At 45.6% G+C, this 23,518-nt stretch overlaps 1 protein-coding gene across 1 annotated transcript in view; it reads right to left on the bottom strand.

The window, feature by feature from the left end:
• Window positions 1-23,518, bottom strand: part of LOC129862325 (uncharacterized) — a 577,333-nt gene that overhangs the window by 187,458 nt on the left and 366,357 nt on the right. The window lies entirely within an intron of this gene.

Here is a 23,518-nt window from a genome sequence, read left to right as displayed (position 1 = left end):
ATCATTCTTCTTATTATTCTTCTTCCTCTATATTCTCCCTCTTCTATATTCATCCTCTTCTATATTCTCCCTCTTCTATATTCTCCCTCTTCTATATTCTCCCTCTTCTATATTCCCCCTCTTCTATATTCTCCCTCTTCTATATTCTCCCTCTTCTATATTCTCCCTCTTCTATATTCCCCCTCTTCTATATTCTCCCTCTTCTATATTCTCCCTCTTCTATATTCTCCCTCTTCTATATTCCTCCTCTTCTATATTCTTCTTCCATATTTTTCTTCTATATTATTTTTCTTCTATATTCTTCTACTGTATATTATTCTTTGTCTTCTTCTATATTCGTACCCTTCTTCTTTACTCTTCTGTAACGGTCCTGACCTGTTTTATGTTGTTTTTGTATGTGTTTTAGGTCAGGGCATGTGTTTTGGGTGGGCAGTCTATGTTATCTGTTTCTATGTTGGTTTTGGTTGCCTGGTATGGCTCTTAATTAGAGGCAGGTGTTTTGCGTTCTCCTCTAATTAAGAGTCATATTTAGGTAGGGTGTTCTCACTGTTTGTTGGTGGGTGAATGTCTCCTGTGTCTGTGTCGATGTTACACCATACGGGATTGTTTCGGTTTGTTTCATGCGTTTATGTAGTCTGTTCCTGTGTCAGCGTGCTTCGTGTATATGTAAGTTCGTTTGTTCAGGTCTGTCTACATCGTTTTGTTATTTTGTTAGTTATATCCAGTATAGTTCGTTTTCGTCTTTGTCTATTTTGTTTATTTAATAAATCATTATGTATTCACAACCTGCTGCGCCTTGGTTCGATCACTATTCCTCCTCTTCGTATGAAGAGAGAGAGGAATGCCGTAACAGAATCACCCACCATTCCAGAGCCAAGCAGCGGAGTAATTGGAGTAAGGGACAGGAAAAGAAGGAGCAATGGACATGGGACGATATATTGGACGGAAAGGGTAGCCATGGGAGCAGCTGGAGGCACTGAGGAGAGCAGAGGCTACCGGAGAGAGGAACAGGAGCTATGAGGGAACGCGTCTGGCACGGAAGCCCAAAAAGCCCGTAAGTAATTCCCAAAAATTTCTTGGGGGGGGCTAAGAGGTAGTGGGCCAAGGGCAGGTAGGAGACCTGCGCCCACTTCTCAGGCTTACCGTGGAGAGCGGGAGTACGGGCAGGCGCCGTGTTACGCAGTAGAGCGCACGGTGTCTCCTGTACGAGTGCATAGCCCAGTGCGGGTTATTCCACCTCCCCGCACTGGTAGGGCTAGATTGGGTATTGAGCCAGGTGTCATAAGGCCGGCTCAATGCGTCTGGTCTCCAGTGCGTCTCCTCGGGCCGGCATACATGGCACCGGCCTTACGCATGGTTTCCCCGGTTCGCCTACATAGGCCGGTGCGGGTTATTCCACCTCCCCGCACTGGTCGGGCGACCGGGAGCATTCAACCAGGTAAGGTTGGGCAGGCTCAATGCTCAAGAGTGCCAGTACGCCTCCACGGTCCGGTATTTCCGGCGCCACCTCCCCGCCCCAGCCTAGTACCTACAGTGCCTACACTACGCACTAGGCTACCAGTGCGTCTCCTGAGCCCAGTTCCTCCTCCACGCACTCTCTCTGTAGTGCGTGTATCCAGTTCGGTGCCTCCAGTTCCGGCACCACGCACAAAGCCTCCTGTGCGTCTCCAGAGCCCTGAACACACTGTATCTTCTCCCCCTACTAATCCTGATGTGCTTGTCCTCAGCCCGGTGTCACCAGTGCCGGTACCTCGCATCAGGTATAGAGTGGGCTTTGAGAATACAGTGTGCCCTGTCCCTGCTCCCCGCACTAGTAGGAAGGTGCTTATCCTTAGCACGGTGCCTCCAGTTCCGGCACCACGCACCAGGTCTACAGTGCGCCGTATCCGGCCAGAGCCATCCGTCTCCCCAGCGCCATCTGAGCCATCCGTCTCCCCAGCGCCATCTGAGCCATCCGTCTCCCCAGCGCCATCTGAGCCATCCGTCTCCCCAGCGCCGTCTGAGCCGTCCGCCAGACAGGAGCCGCTAGAGCCGTCCGCCAGACAGGATCTGCCAGAGCCGCCAACCAGACAGGATCTGCCAGAGCCGCCAACCAGACAGGATCTGCCAGAGCCGCCAACCAGACAGGATCTGCCAGAGCCGCCAACCAGACAGGATCTGCCAGAGCCGCCAGCGAGCCATGAGCAGCCAGAGCCGTCAGAGAGCCATGAGCGTCGAGAGCCGTCAGCCCGCCATGAGCGTCGAGAGCCGTCAGCCCGCCATGAGCGTCGAGAGCCGTCAGCCCGCCATGAGCGTCGAGAGCCGTCAGCCCGCCATGAGCGTCGAGAGCCGTCAGCCCGCCATGAGCGTCGAGAGCCGTCAGCCCGCCATGAGCGTCGAGAGCCGTCAGCCTGCATAGACCTGCCAGAGTCCCTCAGCCAGGATCTGCCAGAGTATATCAGCCGGGACCTGCCCCTTGTCCCGGTGTTGCCCCTTGTCCCGGTGTTGCCCCTTGTCCCGGTGCTGCCCCTTGTCCCGGTGCTGCCCCTTGTCCCGGTGCTGCCCCTTGTCCCGGTGCTGCCCCTTGTCCCGGTGCTGCCCCTTGTCCCGGTGCTGCCCCTTGTCCCGGTGCTGCCCCTTGTCCCGGTGCTGCCCCTTGTCCCGGTGCTGCCCCTTGTCCCGGTGCTGGCCGTTTATTTAGGGGATGTGAGTTTTAGGGTGGTCATTGGGAGGGGTAGACAGAAGCGGGGGGTGACTATGGTGGTGTGGGGACAGCGTCCAGAGCCGGAGCCACCACCGTGGTCAACTGCCCACCCAGACCCTCCCCTGGACTTTGTGCTGGTGCGCCCGGCGTTCGCACCTTGAGGGGGGGGTTCTGTAACGGTCCTGACCTGTTTTATGTTGTTTTTGTATGTGTTTTAGGTCAGGGCATGTGTTTTGGGTGGGCAGTCTATGTTATCTGTTTCTATGTTGGTTTTGGTTGCCTGGTATGGCTCTTAATTAGAGGCAGGTGTTTTGCCTTCTCCTCTAATTAAGAGTCATATTTAGGTAGGGTGTTCTCACTGTTTGTTGGTGGGTGAATGTCTCCTGTGTCTGTGTCGATGTTACACCATACGGGTTTGTTTCGTGCGTTTATGTAGTCTGTTCCTGTGTCAGCGTGCTTCGTGTATATGTAAGTTCGTTTGTTCAGGTCTGTCTACATCGTTTTGTTATTTTGTTAGTTATATCCAGTATAGTTCGTTTTCGTCTTTGTCTATTTTGTTTATTTAATAAATCATTATGTATTCACAACCTGCTGCGCCTTGGTTCGATCACTATTCCTCCTCTTCGTATGAAGAGAGAGAGGAACGCCGTAACATCTTCTTCTATATTCTTACTCTTCTTCTTCTATATTCTTACTCTTCTTCTTCTTCTATATTATTTTTCTTCTTCTATATTCGTCATCTTCTATATTCTTCGTCTTCTTCTATATTAATTTTCTTCTTCTATATTCTCCATCTTCTTTTATATTCTTCCACCTCTACTATATTCTTCTTCTTCTATATTCTTCTTCTTCTATATTTTTTTCTATATTCTTCTTCTATATCTTTCTTTATATTCTATATTATTCTTATTACTCTATATTCTTCTTCATCTTCTTCTACTTTTATATTTTTCCTATTCTACTATATTCCTCTTCTATATTCTTCTTCTTTATTCTTCTTGTTCTTTATTCTTCTTCTTGTTCTTCTTCTATATTATTCAATATTCTTCTTCTTCTTAGTGCACTGAAAGGGGACTTAAAGAGAGAACATTCAAGAACATTCCAAAAGTAAAGAAAAAAAACACTTGACCTTCAGCACAAACCCTTCACCTAACATCACATTCATACTGTGGATGAAAGCAAGACCTGATTACTGCTCACAGAATTACTATTATTATCACTTCATCCACATGATAATTTCATGAGGATCCACAGATTTATCCTCAGTTATCCGGATGTGCATTATCAGTTCCAGTAATAGGGATTGACATGCTCTTATTTTTGCCCAAACCTCTCCTCCTCCGCTCTTCTCATCCCCTCCTCTGTCACCCTCCTCCATTTCCCCACAGGATTAATAATGATAAGATCAGAGTGGGGAGACGACAGCAGAAATGGAAAGCAGTCTATGTTGGCCTGGCGTGTGATTCAGCGGTCAAATTATGAGAAAAATCCTGTTTACGGACAAGGGTCACTTGACTCCTCTCTCACACCCAGTCCCACCCCAGTTCTGTAGAATCTCAACTGCACGGTCCAGTCATGGACTCTGATCTGTTAAGGCTGCAACACTGATCCCCCAAAACAGCCCTACAGCAATCACAGCAGGGATTTGATGTCAAATAAAACAAAATCGTAATTGGTACACATATTTTGCAGATGTTATTGCAGTTGTAGTTCCTAGTTCCAACAGTGTACCTGACAGTGGTGATGCTTCATTAAGGGCAGGTGAGGCAGAGCCCCACCTGTTTAGCTAAAAATACAAATACAATTTAAATAATAATAATTGTGTGCCTGTTTTGCATGTTATTTTGGCATTAATCCGTGTCACATATCAATTTGCAAACAATGTGAATTAAAGAAATAATTTATTTGAAAAGACCACTTACAAACATGGTCTCTTTAAGCTTTCTTGAGTAAGGCAGCTCCAAAATGCAGGTGTTTCAGCTTAGCTCAGTGCTTTCAGTCGTGGTGGGGCAGCCAGCAGAAATCAAGGAGCGTAAGGGGTTGGTAATGTTCTCTAGTTGCGCCGTGATTGGCTCAGTGTTCTTTCACTCATGGGGACACTACGTCACCATAAAATCTACAGGCAGAGCTTGAAAATTCAAGCCCCCGATCCCAGGCTGTGTCACAGCCAACTGTGACCGGGAGACCCATGAGATGGCGAACAATTGGCCCAGTGCCGTCCGGGTTATGGGAGGGTTTGGCCAGCCGGGATGTCCTTGTCTCATTGTGCTCTAGCGACTCCTTGTGGCGGGCTGGGCACCTGCAAGCTGACTTTGGTTGTCAGTTCGACAGTGTTTCCTCCGACACATTGGTGCGGCTGGCTTCCGGGTTAAGCGAGCAGAGTGTCAAGAAGCAGTGTGACTTGGGTCTAACCTTCACCGAGTCCGTAGGGGAGTTGCAGCGATAGGACAAGATCGTAACTTCCAATTGGATACCACAAAAAAGGGGGTAACACCATGGGCCAGAAAAGTTTGAATACATTGGCCATGCTGTCAATACAGCATGACTTCTGCGGTGTTCAAAACAACTGGAAAATCGGAACTGGAAAATCTCAGACTTCAGTGAGTTCAAAACAACTGGGAACTCGGATAAAACTAGCTCTGACTGGGAAAATATGGAAAATAATTTTGAACGGTCATCCAAATCGGAATTCCAAGTCAGGATTTCGAGCGTCTTTCTAGCTCCCATAACAAGGAGCGCCGCACCACCTTCCTGATCAAGTAACACAGCACAAGGTGTATCCAAAAATGTATTGTGTGCTGCAGCATAAATGATGCAATACGCCAGGGCGATATGTATACTGTAGCTAAGAAAGTAATTTCTAAGTATATGTTGTGTAGTAAGCTGTTAGTAACCCATGTGCCTCACCCTAATAATTTGTTCCCTCATAACTTAGCCAACTGTTCTGACTTGATGGTGCACATATAGCCTATAACCTGTTTTAGAGAAACGTAATATTGTAACAGCTTTCATTGTCTGCTTACATGCCCCCTTTATTAATCCTATGGTTCTGACTTGCTGGAGAATATTGTAAGAACGGCCCATGTTCTGCATTCTGACGCTGTACATTTCAAAAGTGTTGAACAAATAGTTATATTGACTATGTCCATCCTAGCTCGTTCATTAATGTCTTAATCGAAATTGCCTCTTATCTGCTCGTCGTTTACCTTGTGCCGTAGTTTGTACATTTCAAATTGTCAATAGATATCAGCTATGTTTTTTAAAAAGGCAGTAAATTAAGCTGAATGAATTGTTTCGCTGCCAGACAAGGCTTCTCTGATAGCCAGGTGTAGCGGTGGTAAGGATTCACTCCATTGTGCTGGAAATAAAGCTCTGTTGTTGGGACAGCTTTATTTAGGCCCTAACAGTTTGTGGGCACCATTTGTCACCATTATAGTGCAATGTATGTGTTGTTTGTGTTGTGTAGTGGCTTTGCTGGCATGCATCTAAACAAATTGGTTGAGTTTGCCCCACCAAGATTTACATGCTAAAATTGCCACTGGAAAACGGGATGAATCTAATGTTGTTGTGAAAATGACAATTCACCAATATGTGCTGGAATGTGAAGCAGAGCCTGAGTCAGATGGAGTGAGGCAGACATTTATATAGACTCACTGTAATGTTATTGCCTGTTAAATTTCCTTTAGGCTAAATATATCCATGGGAAAAGTTTACTGCTACTTTGAGCTGTCTCCTTATGCAACAATGAGTTTACTTAAGAATGTTTACATACGAAACAAAGATGCTTTCAAAATCCTGTTGGCCACTTTATAAACAACTATGATGTAATGTTTCTATAGCAACCTGATAGTGGACGTAGTGTGGCATCACCATAGTGATGGGATATTATTGTGATGAATTCTGGCCAAACAGAGGTCAAAGTGCACTCTACATTATGGTTACCATGGCGATTACTCTTTAACTGTGGTCAAGGTAATTGAATTATGTAAATCTTCATTATATGGGGATGGATCAGGTCAATCCAGTCTGTGGTTTCTGTCAGATCCCGGTGCAGCAGTAAAAAGCCTCCCCACCACCACTTGCAGACAATTAAGGGTTCCACAGTGTGACAGGGTATATGCTGTGTGCGATGCTCAGTGTCTGCAACACCTGAGATAGACGGAGAAAGCCCGTCAAAACAACAGGGTATGAAATACACAACAGTTTATTCAATGTTTTTAATTAGTGGTGCAGGGTCAAACTCAAAACCATAGCGTGGTGTGAGATGCAAAAAATGGCAGATGCATACTGTGTTTTTGTGTGTGTCCTTATTGCTATACTGTAGCCCTCATACAGTTTAACAAACATAGCACATGTGCAGGATGCACAGTCTGAGACAGAAATCCTCCCTCACAGCTACTACTCCAACTCGGCCCTCTCTCTCTTTCTGACTCTGTCATTCAGAAGCTCCGTAGCTCTCCTCTAGGATCAGTCGGTCTCCCTTTGCTCTGGGAAATTCACACTTAAGATGGCTGCTGCTGCTGCTGCCGTCAACCTGGTCCTAGGGTAGTCAGCCGACTCAGCCCATTTTGCACCCTGGTGGCCCATTGCACTTTCCTTTACCCCACAAAGATTTACATGCTAAAATTGCCACTGGTACCTAACAATAAAAAACAATACACCCAAATCCCCCAAATTTGAAAGAATTTAAGAAATATCAGAACGAGCAATGTCAGAGTTCAGAAATAAATATATACAGTGTGTACATATGATGGTGTGTATAGACATTATGGACAGTATATGAATATAAAAGGTGTATACAGCAGTAGTTATAAAGAATAAAACTTGACAAGAATACAGAATATACACTGAGTGTACAAAACAATGACATCAATGACATAGACTGACTTAGACATAGACTGATCAGGTGAATCCAGGTGAAAGTTATGATCCCTTATTGATGTCAGCTGAAACATGGATTGTATATGCGTGCCATTCAGAGGGTGAATGCGCAAGACCAAAGATTTAAGTGCCTTTGAACGGGCTATGGTAGTAGGTGCCAGGGGCACCGGTTTGTGTCAAGAACTGCAACGTTGCTGGGCTTTTTACGCTCAACCGTTTCCTGTGTGTATCAAGAATGGTCCACCACCCAAAGGATATCCAGCCAACTTGACACAACTATGGGAAGCATTGGAGTCAACATGAGTCAGCATCCCTGTGGAACGCTTTTGACACCTTGCAGTCTATATCCCAATGTTTTACATTTATATTAAGGGTGTTCTGGGGGCAAAAGGTGGTGCAACTCCATATTTGGAAAGTGGGTAAAACAGTATGTAAATATGATTCAGGTGACCAAAGGGCAGCAGTCTCTAAGGAGCAGGGTAGAGTCCCAGGTGGTAGCCGGCTAGTAACAGTGACTAAGTTCAGGGCAGGGTACTGGGCAGAGGTGACAATTTAACAGTCTGATGGCTTGGAGCCTCCAGCCCTCGTCACAGTTTTGATGCAGCTGAGTGAACAAGCCATGGCTGAGGAGGCCAAGCCCATGTAAGCCAATGTCAGCAACCAGAGCGAGAGAGAAGGACCTAGTCCCACGAATAGGTACTCCCTGTAACGTGTGTATGCGTGCATGCATGCTGTCTGAATGTTTTCGTGTGGGTGCGCATGTGTGTGTTTGGTTGTTTTCGTGTATTCAAATGAACAAACACCAAAGCATGGATTTATGCAGAGTTATTTTCGGATAATAACCAGTTCCGCTGGCCGATCGGTGTATGGATCATTATTATAAATAAACAACATCTGTGTAGTTCGAGGAAGGAGGGATCCCAAGTCGCCCGAAGCGAATAACCTGGGCTGTCATGTGATGTCTAAACAGATTATAATTTACACTGCTTTATGTAAGCCCCAAGGAAAGGAGCACCGGGAGGAACATGGATTTATAATGAATAGTACACATACACAGACACACACACTCACACACACACACTGAGTGGAAACTCTCACTCATAGACACACACACAGACTGAGAGTGGAAACTCCGCATGCTTCCAATCGGTGACTTACGGGCAAATGCAGGGGGTATGATGTATGGGGGAGGTGGGATGATGGTTTGGGGGTGTAGTGGTGTACCAGCGTCACATTGGGCAACGAACATCGTTACTCACTAAGAATTATTTAGTCATCCAGGGGATTCATACAGGATGTGCATACCTGACTGATACAAAACACACACATTTGTTAAGGTGATAAAAGCTTTAACTTTGAGTTGGGTCATATTAAGATTAAGATCACTCTATTTAACAGACTTAACGCAATGGTCAATTTAAGTGCAGGCGGTAGCGCTATAGGTTCAAGGGTGTGTCAAAAATATTTCAGCTATTTTCATTATCACAATTATCGGCACACTTGCTGGCGTTGGCACGAAAGGGATGGGTTTTGATGAATAAACAAGTTGCGGGTGTGTTGAGGCTTGGCCCCTCACTGGCCAATCAGAACGTGCTCCATGGCCAAATATGTGGTTGCTTCAAGTTGTGTATTCACTGTATTTTATGTATTGCCTTGGAATCAACTCCAATTCCAATGTTAGTCCATTATAGTTTATTAAATGGCTTACAGAAACAAAATAACAAAATGTAGATTAATATTTGCTAAATATCTTAACTTGAACCCATTTGCAGTCCACAATGTTTTAAGTAATTGCATGGCTTCAATAGCATTCACACTGATAGAGGAGATAGGCCTACTGTAAATTGCATTATGGCTGAGCATGGACATGCCAAACATTGTCAATAAGCAATATTAAATTAATTATTAATAATGGCTTAAAAGATAAGGAATAATTATAATAAAATTCTAAACAAAATGAAACAAAGTGTCACGTTCTGACCATTGTATTTTCTTTGTTTTAGTGTGGTCGTGGCGTGAGTTGGGTGGGTATTATCTATGTTTTCTGTTTCTATGTGGGGTTTCTCGTTTGGCCTGATATGGTTCTCAATCAGTAGCAGGTGTTAGTCATTTTCTCTGATTGGGAACCATATTTAGGTAGCCTGTGTTCTATTGTGTTTTGTGGGTGGTTGTTTTCAGTCTTTGTGTGTCTGCACCAGATAGAACTGTTTTGGTTTTCACTTTTGTTGTTTTGTATTTTAAGTGTTCTGTTTTTTGACTATTATTAAATTACGATGAACACTAAGCACGCTGCGCTTTGGTCCTCTCCTTCCACCGACGAAAGCCGTTACACAAAGATTGTTTTAAATAGGCTATGTCTGTTTTTTTAAAACAACAACAACAATAAATACATGTAAAATGTAATGATAACATAAAACCGCCAGGATAAAAAAAGACACGCATTGCTGTTGAACCAGCCTTCGCTATAGTAGGCCTAAGGGAGGGCTTGGGTTTTCAACATATGAAAACAAGACAATATTACAGGTTACAGATAAGTTCTAAATATGAGGTTCACCGGTATTCACCGAGGTTCTCATCTCTCGTTTCATGATGGGCATGGACACGTAGCCTACATCATGGATGGGTTTTAATGCACGTCCAAAACGGGGCCTACATGGCTAAAATTGTCACACCCTGATCTGTTTCACCTGTTCCTGTTATTGTCTCCACCCCCCCCAGGTGTTGTTTATTTTCCCCAGTGTATTTATCCCTGTGTTTCCTGTCTCTCTGTGCCAGTTCGTCTTGTATGTTTCCAAGTCAACCAGCGTTTTTCTCGTTCTCCTGCTTTTTGCATTCTCCTTTTTCTAGTCCTCCTGGTTTTGACCCTTGCCTGTTTCTGGACTTTGTACCCTCCTGCCTGACCATTCGGCCTGCCATGACCACGAGCCTGTCTGCCACTTTGTACCTCCTGGACTCTGATCTGGTTTTGACCTTTTTGCCTGTCCACGACCATTCTCTTGCCTACCCCTTTGGATTAATAAACATTGTAAGACTCCAACCATATGTCTCCTGTGTCTGCATTGGGTCTCGCCTTGTGCCTTGAGAAAAATAATGTGGGCCTTCCTACAATGCATAGATAAAAAGGGAATGTCAGCTCAGTGTTTTATTCCTCTCAAACCTGATATTTTAATAAAGCTTTGGTGATTAAGATTAATTTCCAAGTGGTCTCAGGAGCCAAACCCTTTATCAACAGTCAACTTTGCGTTTGCATTGGGCAGACAAAACATAAGTGTAATGGATGCGTGCTGGTGGCAGGGAAGTCAGGCGCAGGAGACTGAACTTGGTATAAACGGAGTAGTTAAATGAAAATTCTAAAACTCCGGAAACCAACATATACAAAATAAAATAAGAGGGTGCAAAACCCGTCGCACACCAGAACATAACCTGCACCAATACATACAACAAACAATCACCGACAAGGACATGAGGGGAAACAGAGGGTTAAATACACAACATGTAATGAGGTGTGAAGGAAGACAAGACAAAACCAATGGAAAATGAAAAATGGATCAGTGATGGCTAGAAGGTCGGTGACATCGACTGCCGAATACCGCCCGAACAAGGAAAGGGACCGACTTCGACGGAAGTCGTGACAATAAGCCTTAATTGAGGAGGCTATGCTTGGTTTTTAATCAAATAAAACAAAATGGGGAAAAAAAAAATATTTTATTTTTATATTTCTAAATTAGAAGTATACAGGCACCAAAAGCATATTAGGCTATTCTTGTTCCATGTGCATATGGGCACTGTGAGCCACGGCTGGGCTGTGTTTCCAATGTCATGAATGTCATAACCAACTGTGTTACTGCTAAAACCAGCTTTTGGTTGGTCTTAAATATCGCTGTGAGCGCTGCCTGAAATTAGCACATTGTTTTTAAGTGTGCCAGTTTTTACATGACAAAATTGCAAACTAACGTGCATTTGACACTAGCGCCTCCTTAACCCCAGTGGAAAATAAAGCCTTATTGGTCAATTGCACACAACATTTGACTTCCGCTGGTAACCCGACCCTGTTGTTGTTGGGGGGTTAAGTGCCTTGCTAAAGGGCACAACGATAGGCAATAGAATTTATGATTTGATACCAGCAACCCTCTGGTTGCCAGCTCACTTCACCCCAGATGTTTCCAGTCGAATTGGGATTCGAACTGGCAACCTTTCGGTAGCTGGCTTGCCTTTCTAATAGCTAGGCTACCTGCTGCTCATGTTACTTGTAGCTAATAGTATTCTTGTATTATGATGCCTTAAACCTCTCTTAACTACAATCTCTAGACTGCACCATAATAATGAAATTGATGGCATGAAAATATGTTCTAAACTACTGCCTTCATTAGTTGACTGTCAACATGTCCATAATATTTGACTAATAGCCAGTTGACTGAGGTGAATAACCTGAGGCCTTCTAACCTGTATGTTGTCACAAATATTAATGAAAGAAAAACACAGGGGGGCATTGTGTGGCTGACACAATACAATGGATGGAGAACAGGGGGAAGGGGAAATTCTCTCTCTCTGTCTTTCTCTCTCTCTTCCTCACCCTCTCCCCTTTCTCCCCATCTGTATTCCCCCCCCCCTCTCTACTTTTCTCTTTTTCTTTCTCACCCTCTTTCACTATGCTTTTTCAAGAGCCATATCCAACCATCTAAAACACTATCCCATGGCACAATGTGCACCTGGCTGTTTGTAGGCCTGGCAGACATACTTTATACAGACAGATATTTTTATTAATTTATGACACTAAACCAGACAGCATTCTCAAAACAAATCTAAATAAATACACAGATTAACAATCACAGGCAGGTGTGATGGGGAGAAGGCAGGTGATATGAGCAGTAAATGTCTCTGCATTCTCACACTCATTGTTACGGCTGGCGCTCTCCTCATCCTCGGACGAGGTGAGGAGAGAAGGATCTTCAGACCAAAATGCAGCTTGAGGGAAATAAGCCATCTTTTTATTTATAATGCTGATGGCAACACGAAAAAACAAAACACTTTCAAAAATACAAAACAAGAAAACGACGTATACGAAACCTGAACATAAACTTACATAACTAACACGTAACACTTACGGACAGGAAACATACTACATCGAAACGAAACGAAACGAACAACCGAAACAATCCCGTATGGTGTAAGACAGGGGTGTCAAACTCATTCCACGGAGGGCCTTGTGTCTGCAGGTTTTTGGTCTTTCCTTTCAATAAAGCCCTAGACAACCAGGTGTGGGGAGTTCCTAACTAATTAGTGATGTTAATTCATCAATCAAGTACAAGGGTGGAGCGAAAACCCGCAGACACTCGGCCCTCCGTGGAATGAGTTTGACACCTGTGGTGTAAGACATAACACAGACACAGGAGACAATCACCCACAAACAAACAGTGAGAACGCCCTACCTAAATATGACTCTTAATTAGAGGAAAACGCAAACCACCTGCCTCTAATCAAGAGCCATACCAGGCAACCCAAAACCAACATAGAAACAGATAACATAGACTGCCCACCCAAAACTAACGCCCTGACCAATTACACATACAAAAACAACATAAAACTGGTCAGGACCGTTACATAACCCCCCCTCAAGGTGCGAACTCCGGGCGCACCAGCACAAAGTCCAGGGGAGGGTCTGGGTGGGCAGGTGACCACGGTGGTGGCTCCGGCTCTGGACGCTGTCCCCACACCACCATAGTCACTCCCCGTTTTTGTCTTCCCCTCCCAATGCCCACCCTAAAACTCATATCCCCTAAATAAACAGCCAGCACCAGGAGAAGGGGCAGCACCGGGACAAAGGGCAGCACCGGGACAAGGGGCAGCACCGGAACAAGGGGCAGCACCGGAACAAGGGGCAGCACCGGGACAAGGGGCAGCACCAGGATAAGGGGCAGCACCGGGACAAGGGGCAGCACCGGGACAAGGGGCAGCACCGGGACAAGGGGCAGCACCGGGACAAGGGGCAGCACCGGGACAAGGGGCAGCACCGGGACAAGGGGCAGCACCGGGACAAGGGGCAACACCGGGACAAGGGGCAGGTCCCGGCTGATAAACTCTGGCGGATCCTGGCTGAGGGACTCTGGCAGGTCTATGCAGGCTGACGGCTCTCGACGCTCATGGCAGGCTGACGGCTCTCGACGCTCATGGCAGGCTGACGGCTCTCGACGCTCATGGCAGGCTGACGGCTCTCGACGCTCATGGCAGGCTGACTGCTCTCGACGCTCATGGCAGGCTGACGGCTCTCGACGCTCATGGCTCTCTGACGGCTCTGGCTGCTCATGGCTCTCTGACGGCTCTGGCTGCTCATGGCTCTCTGACGGCTCTGGCTGCTCATGGCTCTCTGACGGCTCTGGCTGCTCATGGCTCTCTGACGGCTCTGGCAGATCCTGTCTGGTTGGCGGCTCTGGCAGATCCCGTCTGGTTGGCGGCTCTGGCAGATCCCGTCTGGCGGGCGGCTCTGGCAGATCCTGTCTGGCGGGCGGCTCTGGCAGATCCTGTCTGGCGGGCGGCTCTAGCGGCTCCTGTCTGGCTGACGGCTCTAGCGGCTCCTGTCTGGCGGATGGCTCTGTAGGCTCATGGCAGACGGGCGGCTTTGCAGGCTCATGGCAGACGGGCGGCTTTGCAGGCTCCTGGCAGACGGATGGCTCAGACGGCGCTGGGGAGACGGATGGCTCAGATGGCGCTGGGGAGACGGATGGCTCAGATGGCGCTGGGGAGACGGATGGCTCAGATGGCGCTGGTGAGACGGATGGCTCTGGCCGGATACGGCGCACTGTAGACCTGGTGCGTGGTGCCGGAACTGGAGGCACCGTGCTAATGATAAGCACCTTCCTACTAGTGCGGGGAGCAGGGACAGGGCACACTGTATTCTCAAAGCCCACTCTATAACTGATGCATGGTACCGGCACTGGTGACGCCGGGCTGAGGACAAGCACATCAGGATTAGTAGGGGGAGAAGATACAATGTGTACAGGGCTCTGAAGACGCACTGGTAGCTTAGTGCGTGGGGCCGGAACTGGAGGCACCGGGCTAGATACACGCACTACAGGGAGAGTGCGTGGAGGAGGAACAGGGCTCAGGATACGCACTGGTAGCCTAGTGCGTAGTGTAGACACTGTAGGTACTAGGCTGGGGCGGGGAGGTGGCGCCGGAAATACCGGACCGTGGAGACGTACTGGCACTCTTGAGCATTGAGCCTGCCCAACCTTACCTGGTTGAATGCTCCCGGTCGCCCGACCAGTGCGGGGAGGTGGAATAACCCGCACCGGGCTATGTAGGCGAACCGGGGAAACCATGCGTAAGGCAGGTGCCATGTATGCCGGCCCGAGGAGACGCACTGGAGACCAGACGCGTTGAGCCGGCCTCATGACACCTGGCTCAATACCCAATCTAGCCCTACCAGTGCGGGGAGGTGGAATAACCCGCACTGGGCTATGCACTCGTACAGGAGACACCGTGCGCTCTACTGCGTAACACGGCGCCTGCCCGTACTCCCGCTCTCCACGGTAAGCCTGGGAAGTGGGCGCAGGTCTCCTACCTGCCCTTGGCCCACTACCTCCTAGCCCCCCCCAAGACATTTTTGGGAATTACTTACGGGCTTTTTGGGCTTCCGTGCCAGACGCGTTCCCTCATAGCTCCGGTTCCTCTCTCCGGTAGCCTCTGCTCTCCTCAGTGCCTCCTGCTGCTCCCATGGCTTTTCGGGCTTCCAGCCACGTCTCCTTGCTGCCTCTTCATATCTCCGCCTCTCTGCCTTCGCTGCCTCCAGCTCAGCTTTAGGGCGGCGATATTCTCCTGGTTGAGTCCATGGTCCCTTTCCATCCAATATTTCCTCCCATGTCCATGAGTCCTGGTTTACCTGTCCCTTACTCCATTGAGTTTTCCCTTGCCGCTTGGTCTTAGCGTGGTGGGTGATTCTGTTACGGCTGGCGCTCTCCTCATCCTCGGACGAGGTGAGGAGAGAAGGATCTTCAGACCAAAATGCAGCTTGAGGGAAATAAGCCATCTTTTTATTTATAACGCTGATGGCAACACGAAAAAACAAAACACTTTCAAAAATACAAAACAAGAAAACGACGTATACGAAACCTGAACATAAACTTACATAACTAACACGTAACACTTACGGACAGGAAACATACTACATCGAAACGAAACGAAACGAACAACCGAAACAATCCCGTATGGTGTAAGACATAACACAGACACAGGAGACAATCACCCACAAACAAACAGTGAGAACGCCCTACCTAAATATGACTCTTAATTAGAGGAAAACGCAAACCACCTGCCTCTAATCAAGAGCCATACCAGGCAACCCAAAACCAACATAGAAACAGATAACATAGACTGCCCACCCAAAACTAACGCCCTGACCAATTACACATACAAAAACAACATAAAACTGGTCAGGACCGTTACACTCATTTTACATTTACATTTTAATTTGAATCATTTAGCACAGGGGTTTCCAAAGCCGGTCCTGGGCCCCCCCTGGGTGCACGCTTTGTTTTTTGTCCTATCACTACACCGCGAATTCAAATATTCAACTCATCATCAAGCTTTGATTATTTGAATCAGCTGTGTAGTGCTAGGACAAAAACCAAAACGTGCACTCTGATTTAGCAGATGCTCTTATTCAGAGCGATTTACATTTAGTGCAGTCATCTTAAGATAGCTAGGTGAGACAACATATCTCAATCCTAGTAGGGGTGTGTATTGGAAGGGTTAACTACCTGGCCACAGGTCTCCTCTGAGTGTCTGTAGGTAGCACCATCAGGCTCCTTGTTAGAAGATTGCTACTCATTTAATATGTTTGGGGAATGAGGAAGCAAAGACAGAAAGCAGATGAGTGGAGAGGTGAAGAAGTAAGGGAATGGGGAACCAGATGAGTGGAGGAGTGAAGAAGTAAGGGAATGGGGAACCAGATGAGTAGAGGAGTGAAGAAGTAAGGGAATGGGGAACCAGATGAGTGGAGGAGTGAAGAAGTAAGGGAATGGGGAACCAGATGAGTGGAGAGGTGAAGAAGTAAGGGAATGGGGAACCAGATGAGTGGAGAGGTGAAGAAGTAAGGGAATGGGGAACCAGATGAGTGGAGAGGTGAAGAAGTAAGGGAATGGGGAACCAGATGAGTGGAGAGGTGAAGAAGTAAGGGAATGGGGAACCAGATGAGTGGAGAGGTGAAGAAGTAAGGGAATGGGGAACCAGATGAGTGGAGAGGTGAAGAAGTAAGGGAATGGGGAACCAGATGAGTGGAGAGGTGAAGAAGTAAGGGAATGGGGAACCAGATGAGTGTAGAGGTGAAGAAGTAAGGGAATGGGGAACCAGATGAGTGGAGAGGTGAAGAAGTAAGGGAATGGGGAACCAGATGAGTGGAGGAGTGTGTGCACTTATGAAGGCAGGCACGTACAGTATATCACAAAAATGAGTACACCCCTCACATTTTTGTAAATATTTGAGTATATCTTTTCATCTGACAAAACTGAAGAAATGACACTTTGCTACAATGTAAAGTAGTGAGTGTACAGCTTGTATAACAGTGTAAATTTGCTGTCCCCTCAAAATAACTCAACACACAGCCATTAATGTCTAAACTGCTGGCAACAAAAGTGAGTACACCCCTAAGTGAAAATGTCCAAATTGGGCCCAATTAGCCATTTTCCCTCCCCGGTGTCATGTGACTCGTTAGTGTTACAAGGTCTCAGGAGTGAATGGGGAGCAGGTGTGTTAAATTTGGTGTCATCGCTCTCACACTCCCTCATACTGACTGGTCACTGGAAGTTCAACATGGCACCTCATGGCAAAGAACTCTCTGAGGATCTGAAAAAAATAATTGTTGCTCCACATAAAGATGGCCTGGGCTATAAGAAGATTGGCAAGACCCTGAAACTGAGCTGCAGCACGGTGGCCAAGACCATACAGCGGTTTAACTGGACAGGTTCCACTCAGAACAGGCCTCGCCATGGTCGACCAAAGAAGTTGAGTGCACGTGCTCAGCGTCATATCCAGAGGTTGTCTTTGGGAAATAGACGTATGAGTGCTGCCAGCATTGCTGCAGAGGTTGAAGGGGTGGGGGGTCAGCCTGTCAGTGCTCAGACCATACGCCGTACACTGCATCAAATTGGTCTGCATGGCTGTCGTCCCAGAAGGAAGCCTCTTCTAAAGATGATGCACAACAAAGCCTGCAAACAGTTTGCTGAAGACAGGCAGACCAAGGACATGGATTACTGGAACCATGTCCTGTGGTCTGATGAGACCAAGATAAACTTATTTGGTTCAGATGGTGTCAAGCGTGTGTGGCGGCAACCAGGTGAGGAGTACAAAGACAAGTGTGTCTTACCTACAGTCAAGCATGGTGGTGGGAGTGTCATGGTCTGGGGCTGCATGAGTGCTGCCGGCACTGGGGAGCTACAATTCATTGAGGGAACCATGAATGCCAACATGTACTGTGACATAATGAAGCAGAGCATGATCCCCTCCCTTCGGAGACTGGGCCGCAGGGCAGTATTCCAACATGATAACGACCACAAACACACCTCTGAGACGACCACTGCCTTGGTAATGAAGCGGAGGGTAAAGGTGATGGACTGGCCAAGCATGTCTCCAGACCTAAACCCTATTGAGCATCTGTGGGGCCTCCTCAAACGGAAGGTGGAGGAGTGCAAGGTCTCTAACATCCACCAGCTCCGTGATGTCGTCATTGAGAAGTGGAAGAGGACTCCAGTGGCAACCTGTGAAGCTCTGGTGAACTCCATGCCCAAGAGGGTTAAGGCAGTGCTGAAAAATGATGGTGGCCACACAAAATATTGACACTTTGGGCCCAATTTGGACATTTTCACTTAGGGGTGTACTCACTTTTGTTGCCAGCGGTTCAGACATTAATGGCTGTGTGTTGAGTTATTTTGAGGGGACAGCAAATTTACACTGTTATACAAGCTGTACACTCACTACTTTACATTGTAGCAAAGTGTCATTTCTTCAGTGTTGTCACATGAAAAGATATACTCAAATATTTACAAAAATGTGAGGGGTGTACTCACTTTTGTGATATACTGTATAAAGGCTGAGAGAAGGACAGAGGCTGAGAATGGAGGGATAGAGCAATGAAGGAGCAGGGAAGGAGAGAACAGACAAACAAGCGAGGGAGAAGTTAAGAAGTGAAATGGAAGAGGAGAGAAAGAAGTGAGAGAAGCAGTGAAAGAAATTAGTGAGTGAGGGAGCAGCAGTTTGCTCTAGTAATTGTCTTGTAGTAAGCAGCAGCAGCATGTGTCCAACCATACATGGCAGCTACCCCTTGTTCCCTTATTTATTTTCTAGGCCCACCCTGGGACCCAGACCCAGGTAAAAGGCTGGCCCGGCCGAAGAAGCACAATCTGGATCAGTTTAGAAAGAATATAACCGCTTTTTTTTCTTTCTTTATTGCATTTGGAGTGAGGGATAAAGCAGTCCCATATGACCGTTTCATTTTTTCTTGGTCTTCAGTTATTAGTTGAAAACAAACTGCAATCAATTGTACGGTTCATAGACCTGTTGGCTGTAATGCCTGGATGGATGGATGGATGAATGGATGGAGACTGGCTGAGAGGAACAGTAAAGTCATAGAGACAGAAAGGGCGAAAGATGAGGAGACAGGCAGAGGGAGGCTTCACCAGTGCAGAGTCTGCTTTAATCAGAAGGCTTCAGTAAAATTGAGTTTCACAGTAGGGGTTCAAGATGGCTCTTTAAGATGGATGTTCAAATGAAGCCTTGAAATAATGAAATATCTTAGGTGGAGTGGAGTTCTATAATACTGTATTTAGTTTTTAATATGTAGCAGAGTAATCATGTATTTCAATAAAGGTCTGAAGGGAAATAAGGTTAAATGAGAAGACCACATGGTATATATGTCTATGATCATGTTGTGGAATCAGACCAAGTACTGAGGGGAGAGGTACCTGTTTCTGTGTGTTCAACCTGTACATCTGGAAGAACTCAAATCTATACCACCACAACCACAGTTTCATACACACATGTACATGATCATCTCCTCCACATACGCCACTTTCCCCATGATATCACAGACCAAATAATAATGAGAAATATAAACTGGCACCACTTCAAAACACCATATTCAAATATCTTTGGGTACATGAAGAACCACGAAAACACAATTTCTGAAACAAAACAGCCATGCAGTTCTAGCAAGGTCCATAAAACAGATCCAAAACAAAAACAAAGTCCTTGAATACTACCAAAAACCTCAGACAAAACACGCAGTCCCAAAATGGAAACATATTACTGAATCGTGACCTTACCGCACCTGTTGTTTGACTGTTTCCCAGTCAGACAACCCCCCACTGGGTTGGGACGGGATGGGATAGGGACAGGATGGGACGATGGAGGGGACACTAGAACTATATATATGTGGATCCTGCAGCCTGGGCCACAGGGAGACAGAACAGGGGACCACAGACCACGGCCAAGGTTACAATTATCCCAAACAAGAAGCAGGCCAACCTCTTCCCACTGAGAGGGACGCACGACAACAACAACACACTCCTAGAGCCAGCAGGACCAGCTACTAGTTCAGTGTGCCTACCTAGAACCCTAAGCATTACACACACACACACACACACACACGTACAAATGAACACACACACACCTGTAGACTCTGAGTCTTCTACACACACATATGGTAGATGATTTATACGAATTGGCTCGACACATTGTTGAAGCACTGGCTCTGTATCATACACCTAGGTAATTTACAGTGCTACTGTAAAAGAGAGCTGACATCCACAGAAATAAACCTCTTAACAATAACATACTTAATCAAACTCCACTTACAGGATGTCATATAATCTTGAGCACTTTAATCATTATTTACAAAACACTCCCAACCAACAACGCCGCTTCTCTTACATGTGAGTGCACACCTTCAACAGTTTAGTGGGCTAGAAGAAGAAAGATATATGGTATTGGTGGTGTGAATTACTAGGAGGAAGCATGCAAGAGGCTGGAGCTGGCAGCCAATGGCATTCCTCAAGGCCCAGGGCCTGGTCTGCAGAAAGAGAGGAGGCAGAGATAGGGGGAGGGGGAGAGAGAGAGAAAGAGAGAGCGAGAAAGAGAAACAGACAGACAGACAGACAGACAGACAGACAGACAGACAGACAGACGGACGCAGCACCTGGGATCTGGGCTGTGCCAGGTCTCTGGGGTTATAAAATCATAGGTTGGCTCTATCCTCCTTATCTCAGCAGCTAGAATAAGTGTGGTATACAGTATTTAGTGCTCAAAATTAGTGGAAAAATTACCCTGAAACACCTAACAGTTCTTACAGAGAGACGTTACAGTAATCGTGAGTAACACTGTATCTGTGTTTCAGTCACTGAGACCGTTATCAGGAGTGAGAAATGGCTTACTGCGAATTTGGGAGTACTCATATTTTGTGATTCCTCTCTTCCCATATTCTGGTAAGCAATTATAGGTTTGGATTCTTGTCATGTGAATCACCATCAGAGTATGAGTGCCGATCTATGATCAGTTTTGTCTTTTAGATTGGTTTTGTCTTTTAGATCCCAATGAATGAATACGAATGGATGGACAGTGCTGCAACCTCATTGTTGTGGTGTAGCTGTTCTTAGTAATAAGAGCGGAATCCAGTCTGAGGTATATGTGAACCCTTGGCTCGTTTACATACATTACGAATCTGGTTGAGAGAATGCCAAGAGTGTGCAAAGCTGTCATCCAGGAAAAGGGTGGCAACTTTGAAGAATCTCAAATATAAAATATATTTTGATTTGTTTAACACTTTTTTGGTTACTGCATGATTCCATATGTGTTATTTAATAGTTTTGATATCTTCACTATTATTCTACAATGTAGAAAATAGTAAACATAAAGAAAAACCCTGGAATGAGTAAGTGTGTCCAAAATGTTATGTAAAGAAAGTATGGACAGTATTTGACTGGAGAGGTTGTGTACAGCAGTAGTTATTTAGAATTATACAATGGGTGGGTCTAATCCTGGATGGTGATTGGTTAAAACCACGTTCCAGCTGGTGTATATTCCACAAGTTACCACCAGTTAAGGCTTTGATGTTGAAATGCCTATTCAATAGTCCATCTGCCTGTGCAATCTACTGTCTCATCAGCCCAGTAAGGCAATCTCTACTGTAAAAAGCATCTAGACATTATTTCCCATTTCTTTTAGACTAGCATTTGGTTTTCAACAGCAGAAATTTGTATTAAGTTGAGGACAGAGGGCGCTGTTTTCACTTTGGGGGAAAATCGTGCCCAATTTAAACGGCCTCGTACTCAATTCTTGCTCGTACAATATGCATATTATTATTACTATTGGATAGAAAACACTCTCTAGTTTCTAAAACCGTTTGAATTATATCTGTGAATAAAACAGAACTAATTTTGCAGCAAACTTCCTGACAGGAAGTGGAAAATCTGAAATCGAGGCTCTGTTCATAGGTCTTCCACTAGATGTCGACAGGCAGTGCGAGAAGAAATGGAGTGTATAACTTGATCTGAGGTCGAATAAAAGCTCTCGGCATGACCTGTCACCAGTTTCCTGTTTTCTGGAGAGCGCGGGCCTGGTTTTGCCTTCTGATAAGCTGTCGTTATGGACGACTAATATCTCCGGTTTTGATTTTATTTGATACATGTGACAATATCATCGTAAAGGATGTTTTTTCAATATAGTTTTATTAGATTATTGAAATTTATTCGGGACGTTAGGCGTGTTGCATTGTGTGCCTTTGTTCAGGAAGGAGAGCTTCGCGCTACTTTGCTAGCTTTCCGTGCTAATTGACTGGAGAAGAGGACATTCTATATCCAAACAACGATTGTTCCCGACAAAGGACCCATTGTACAACATTCTGATGTAAGATCATCAAAAGTAGGACCCATTTTATGATGCTATTTCATATATCTGTCAAACATGTTGTACTAGTCGTTTGCACCCAGATTTTGGGTACTCTCTCGCTATACCTAAGCTGGATGTCGTATGACAGCAAACTAACTGCATTTTGTGTTTTTCTATTGGCACTTATTTGTATATATCCATAAAAATGATGTTGATTCATGATTTCGATTGGCTGAGAAAAGCTGCCAGCTTGTCTGCCTGGTCCCGACTCCCTACACATTCATTGCTATGGAACAGCTGGAGATCAAATGTCAATATTGAAACAATGTTGCAAATGTTGTAGAGACAGACAGCAAGGTTAACCTGTCTGGCTCTGGCGTTCCGCTAGCGGAACTCCTCCCACATTTCACTGAAAAGGCAGAGCGCGAAATTCAAAATATACATTCTTTAAATATTTAACTTTCACACATTAACAAGTCCAATACAGCAAATGAAAGGTACACATCTTGTGAATCCAGCCAACAGGTCCGATTTTTTAAATGTTTTACAGCGAAAACAGCACGTATATTTATGTTAGCTCACCACCAAATACAAAAAAGGACAGACATTTTTCACAGCACAGGTAGCATGCACAAAGCCAACCTAACTAACCAAGAACCAACCAAACTAACCAACAAACAACTTCATCAGATGACAGTCTTATAACATGTTATACAATAAATCTATGTTTTGTTCGAAAAATGTGCATATTTTAGGTATAAATCATAGTTTACATTGCAGCTACAATCAGAAATTGCACCGAAAGCAGACAGAATAATTACAGACACCAATGTCAAATACCTAATTACTCATCATAAAACATTTCTGAAAAATACATAGTGTACAGCAAATGAAAGACAGGCATCTTGTGATTCCAGCCAATATTTCCGATTTATTAAGTGTTTTACAGCGAAAACACAATATAGTGTTATATTAGCTTACCACAATAGCCAGAAAGACAAGCCATTCCCCAGCAGTAAAAGTTAGCGATCGTAACAAACCAGTAAAAGATTATTATTTTTGACTAACCTTGATTTTCTT

This window comes from Salvelinus fontinalis, chromosome 9 (assembly GCF_029448725.1).
Source record: "Salvelinus fontinalis isolate EN_2023a chromosome 9, ASM2944872v1, whole genome shotgun sequence".
Taxonomy (NCBI): domain Eukaryota; kingdom Metazoa; phylum Chordata; class Actinopteri; order Salmoniformes; family Salmonidae; genus Salvelinus; species Salvelinus fontinalis.
The sequence above is the reverse complement of the archived record's forward strand: the minus strand, read 5'-3'. Positions and strand labels throughout refer to the sequence as shown.